Here is a 6,278-nt window from a genome sequence, read left to right on the forward strand (position 1 = left end):
TAAGGATCAAGATGAATACAATATTATTACTAAAATAAAAACTGAATAACAGTAGAATACAAAAAGATAAAATAGAATAAGAATAAATAAAAGGGCATACTTTGTATAGTATAATATGATATTTTTTAATAAGATGTAGTGTTTGTTTCCCAAATCAGGTCTAACTGATATTATGCACTGACAATTATGTATTTTATGACTGTCCCTTTCTCTTTTTTTGTATGGACTTTAACTTATTGGCATTGACTGTATTTATTTGTCACTTGTATTGTCTGTCTTTTCTCTGCTGCATACCAATTTCCTTCGGGACATAATACAAACTAAAAACTTATTTAAAAAGCAATGGTCTCTATGTCTAACTACACAATATTGTGATTAAAAAAACGTCCAGATAGATAGTGCATTTGCATAAATAATGTATGATGTAGATTGGCTTAGGGTCACTGTTTACATGTGACACATTAAAAATGTACAGTTACTTGGAGAAAAACTAGGAAAACAGAAAAAAGGTGATTTTATCAGGATGAAGTATTGATTATTGTTCAGTAGTCGTAGTAGTTAATTTTCCCCACACACAAATATGCTTAAGTATATTGAAAGTCACGGGAAGATTCAAAGTTTTGGTAATATAACAGTGTATTATGCAGGATGACAAGATAGTTAAGCATAATACACTAAATAAAAAAAAATAGAAAAGATTAATACGGTTCAATTATTTTGAAGGCAAATTGCTTTACTTCCGGTCCGCTTGTATCTTTTTTAGTCTAACTTTGACCCAGAGTCCAGCGCCAGTGAAACGTTCCCGTGGCGTGTGTGAAAACTGGGTCAAGCCGTTTGCTGCTTTTAATACCCATCAAAAATGTCTGAATTTTGGACTTTCATACGCACTTTGACGAATGAATAACTACTAAACCCAATTTTTCAATAGGCGTGCATCTGATTTTCCCCAGTAGCAATCTAATTACACACCACCATGAAAAGCTATTTTTTATAAGCGTATAATATGGAAATTCAGAATGCGTAACAATTATTTTAATGCATCTTCTGCACTTGGTTTCATTACTTTGAATTGTATGAAAAAGAACCAAGTACATTTAGTCTCTTCTCAGTATTTATTATATATTTTAAGTTATTATTAACTAGGTACATTTCCTCCAATACATTTCAGGGAGAATAATTATTGTACATCTAACTCCTCTACACATTTAGGACACATATTTAATTGCATTGTGTTTCTGACAAAGAAAATAGGCTACTTGATTTCGTTGGAAATGTCACAGTTTGCCGGCGGGAAAATGTAACGTCTGAGCTTTTGAGGTGCACCTGAACGCATCACGTCTTGGTTTGTAAAAGGAGGGAAATTACAGCAGGAGGGAAACAACGACTCTACAGCGCCACCGGCGGCCACACGGCGTCATTACACCCACACTACAGTCTGTGCCCAGTAACTCAGCAAATAATGTTTTATAGCTGGTTGTTGTTGCATTTCCACTTTTGTACAGCAAGGGGCACTCTATCTATCTATCTATCTATCTATCTATCTATCTATCTATCTATCTATCTATCTATCTATCTATCTATCTATCTATCTATCTATCTAACACAAGGAATTGCATGTTGTGTCATTACTAGTGTTAAAGGGATAGTTCAACATTTTGGCAAATTGGCCCATTGCCATAATCCCTATAGTCATAGCAGTAGGTTCGTTACCTTTAATTGTCGGTGCAAGCTATTTTTTGAACGGCGGAGCAGAGCCGTGAGCTGCTCAGAGCTACGCTACGGACGCTCATGGGATTTATCTATCTATCTATCTATCTATCTATCTATCTATCTATCTATCTATCTATCTATCTATCTATCTATCTATCTATCTATCTATCTATCTATCTATCTATGAAGAACATCTATCTATCTATATAATTATTGGACTTGGAGTCTGTAAAAAAATAAAGCTATCTATCTATCTATCTATCTATCTATCTATCTATCTATCTATCTATCTATCTATCTATCTATCTATCTATCTATCTATCTATGAAGAACATCTATCTATATAATTATTGGATTTGGAGTCTGTAAAAATCTATCTATCTATCTATCTATCTATCTATCTATCTATCTATCTATCTATCTATCTATCTATCTATCTAATTATTGGACTTGGAGTCTGTAAAAATAAAGCTATCTATCTATCTATCTATCTATGAAGAACATCTATCTATCTATAATAATAATAATACCTATAATCTATATAATTATTATCTATCTATCTATCTATCTATCTATCTATCTATCTATCTATCTATCTATCTATCTATCTATCTATCCATCTTATCTATCCATCCATCTATCCATCTATGAAGAACAGATTGGACTCTTGTGTCTGCGGCGGTCATCATCATAGTGTTATTTCTTTATTGTCATCATTACATTGTAGTTCATCTTCACAACAAGCAGTTATACATACAGTGGTCTTAGATTAATATCATCGTCCAATACGAGGAGAGCAACAGTTAGAGTTAGTATCACAGCTAGGTTTTTTCCATTGACCACGCCCCCTCCCCCTCCCCTCCACCCCCCACCCCCCACCCCTACCCCCGCCCCTCCCCTCCTCCACATCATATACACCAATGTATTGACATCATCGTCAAATACGCCACAGGTGCCGAACCGATAAATAGGACGCAGGAATAAATAAATATATAAATAAATACATAAATAAATAACCAACTTAATACATACAGTACATAAATAAATAGCAACAAGGTGTGTGTATATATAATACTCACATATACACATGTAGCTCACCAGAAGACACCAGGTTTCATAGGCATAGGGCTATTTAATACAGCCACAAGGCAAACAGTATCATGGAACAGCCACAGGTCAGTCGGACCAAGGCCACGTCAGTCGAACCTGAACGTCACGCTGCAGACTCAAAGGCTCGATTTTACAACGATTTCCCTCAAAGCAGAGCAGAATTAACCTCTTTGGTTGGCTTTTACACCTTAAAAATGAGACAATATATGTGAAAATAACATTATTGTTCTTGTTCATTAGTGAATTCTTTGCATTCTTGGGAGGTCAGGAGGAGGTCACGTCACAGGAAACAAAGTATTTTATCTTAAATGTGCTGAATTAAGAAATAAATTGTTAAAGGGTAATAGTTTAGATAGTTCACCCAAAATTGAAATTGCACTCATTATCTACTCACCCTCATGTCGACTAAGGGCTGGGAGAAGTTTCAGAGTCCTCCGTGGCTTCTCTGAGTTACAGGGGGTCTCGGCGTAGCAGTGCATGTCCATATAACGGTTGCAAATGGATACCAACTGTCTTCGTAACAAAAAGACACACCAAAAAACATCAAAATACCTCCATGCTGCTCGTATGTAATGTCCGTCTTGCATTGAAGCCCCAAAATGGTAAATTGTTCCGAAAAAAATTAAATAAGTCTATATTTCAATCTTGTTTGTAGCGGAAGCTCCTCTTTTGGTGTGTCTTTTTGTTACGAAGAAAAGTGGTATCCATTTGCAACCGTTATATGGACATGCACTGCTACGCCGAGACCCCCTGTAACTCAGAGAAGCCACGGAGGACTCTGAAACTTCTCCCAGCCCTTAGTCGACATGAGGGTGAGTAGATAATGAGTGCAATTTGAATTTTGGGTGAACTATCCCTTTAAATATCCACAAAAAACGAAGTTTGAAAAGTCAACTAGTTTTCCTGACAGTTACGGTGTGGATTGGCCAGGGTAGTCCTTTGTGCTTGCCTAAGATAAGTTAAGCGTCTCCATCCAATCAGATAAGACCTATGAAGTTTTGAGATCAAGATGCATTCACTGACCGCTGTCCAAATTAGAAAGTTCATTAGGCCAGAAAAATAGACTCTTTAAGGTTTAGAGATAAAGGAAAAAAAAGAAAAGAGAGATTATTTCTGCTTCATGAGCTATCGTGCCACTGGGTGAATTATGACGAACTAAAGCCGATCTGTCGGTCCGAGGGCCTCGTTGGAGCTGAGGTCAGGGAGGAGGTGACGTGGCCGAGATCTGACTGTCATCATGGATGAAAAGGGAAGATGGAGGGGTAACACTGTACAAGTCCCTCATTGAGGTTAGAATACAAGTCGCCATAGAGGGCAAATCATGACGAAGAAAAAAAACAAAAACACATAATAAAAGAAAAGAGCAACAAATAAGGTGCAAAAATGAATAAAAACTTATTCAAGAAAGTTCAAAAAAGTCTTAAAGCACTTTGTAATTTTAAGAGGAGTGCTATACAAATATAGCTTAAGCAAGTCAAACATAAAAAAAAGAAACACAAGTGGCTGGAAAGTAGAAAATGAAGAGTATCAGTTTACACAGACTCACTGCAGCGTGAGAGAAACGCTAACAGGACAAACACATCCCCATTATTATTATTAATATTATTATTTTTTTGAAAACCATCTCAAACAGCGGCGGACGTGAAGCGGTTCATTTGCATGCAGCTCACAGACTTTTCCACAGGCGGACTCAAGAAAATAAAAATAAAAATCATTTTCAGGTTTCAGACTCACACAGACCACACAGACAAACACAAAGAAAACAAAAAAAAAAAAAGACACTGAACACAGTTGTGCTCCAAAACCCCGTCTTTTACAACAACCTGTAACAGTTCAAGAAAAGCAGGTATGAGGCCGAAACAGTGAGGAAAGAGAGACTGATGACCTACTGTTAACTTTGTCTGTCGTTGTTGTGTTGCTGTTGTGTTGCTGTTGTTGCTTTGGCAATGGAAGAGATGTCTAAGCTCTTTGAGATAGATAGATAGATAGATAGATAGATAGATAGATAGATAGATAGATAGATAGATAGATAGATAGATAGATAGATAGATAGATAGATAGATCTCTTTCTCTTATTAAAACATTAGATTTTACTGTTAAGTCTTCATTTATTGCCTTGGTATCTGATGTTTATTAACAGTTGATAAATGACATTCAACCTGGTTAAAACTGCTTTTCTCTTTATCCTTCTCCGTCTCTATTTCTATTACTGTCTATATGTGCTTTTATTTCTGCTGAAAATCTGGTAAATTATTATTATTGTCAACTAAAACTTGTCAGGAACTGGTGCTATGCGTCTCATTTCATGGCCCTGACCTGTAGCTACAGAAACGCAAAAACAATTCAGTAATATGCCGTCATGACTCAGCAAAAACAACCACAGTATAGTACCATGACACTGACATGCCACAGGGATTGGTAACTATGAAATACAAGCACCCAGAGTACAATAATGATGGACCTGTACATTTCTAAACACCGAAAGGTACCAAATAAACTCTGAGAACAATAAACTCAGAATACCTCTGACCAGTGATGACATTTTTATGGTTTTTATCTAAGAAGAGTCATTATCACCAATGAAAGTTAGATTTTTGATATTCTAATATAAATTTAAATAGTTGTGTGGAAATTTTGTATTGACGTTATTTGATTGATTGATAAATGTTCAGTAAGCAAAAAGGAGAAAGAATTGACACAGAGAAAGTGACGTACGACTGTTGATTTTTCCTTGTATTTTGTATGTGTCACCTTTGGGTCGAGGTATTCAGTATTAAACTACCAAATACTTTACGTTTAACTTCTGTATTCTGCTCAACACTGCATCACCATAAGCGCGTCAAAGTACTGTAATGTTAAGTGAAAAGGCTAGCCGGTTAACCGTATCTGGCTCAGTAGCGTTAGCCATGCTAGCATAGGTTCCTGCAGATGTTTGACTACGTTATAAATAAGTCCTGGATAGAAAAACCCAACATTTTTTAATTTAACGTTACAGTCAAAGCTTAAAATATCCAACTACGTGGGTTCAGTGTTTTTAAAAATCTAATCTTGTTTTAAAATCTTATGGAAAATGAAAACAAGCATTCTATCAAGGTTGCTAACGTTAGCTCCATATGTGCACCAGGGTACATCACAGGCTCTGTAGTCAATCTTTGACACCATTTAGTTTTTATTTTATGTACAATGGAGTCGGTATAAACCCAGCACCAAACTGACTGCCCAGTCCCACAAATCATGAACATAATATTGAATTGTTCAGTCTGAAAATTTGACCATGCGTTTTATCAGATCTCTAGCCGCCATCAACTATTTTCTAAAGTTGCTTGTCACAACTCAAGTTGGTCTAATTTTGAACGAAAACTTGTGCTAGTAAAAGTGAACAAGTGCTAAAACTGCATCCTTCAGCCTGTGTAGCTGTGAGAAAGAACAGTAACATTCTATTAAAAAAATGTTCTGCT

The sequence above is a fragment of the Trachurus trachurus genome (genome assembly GCF_905171665.1).
Source record: "Trachurus trachurus genome assembly, chromosome: 18".
Taxonomy (NCBI): domain Eukaryota; kingdom Metazoa; phylum Chordata; class Actinopteri; order Carangiformes; family Carangidae; genus Trachurus; species Trachurus trachurus.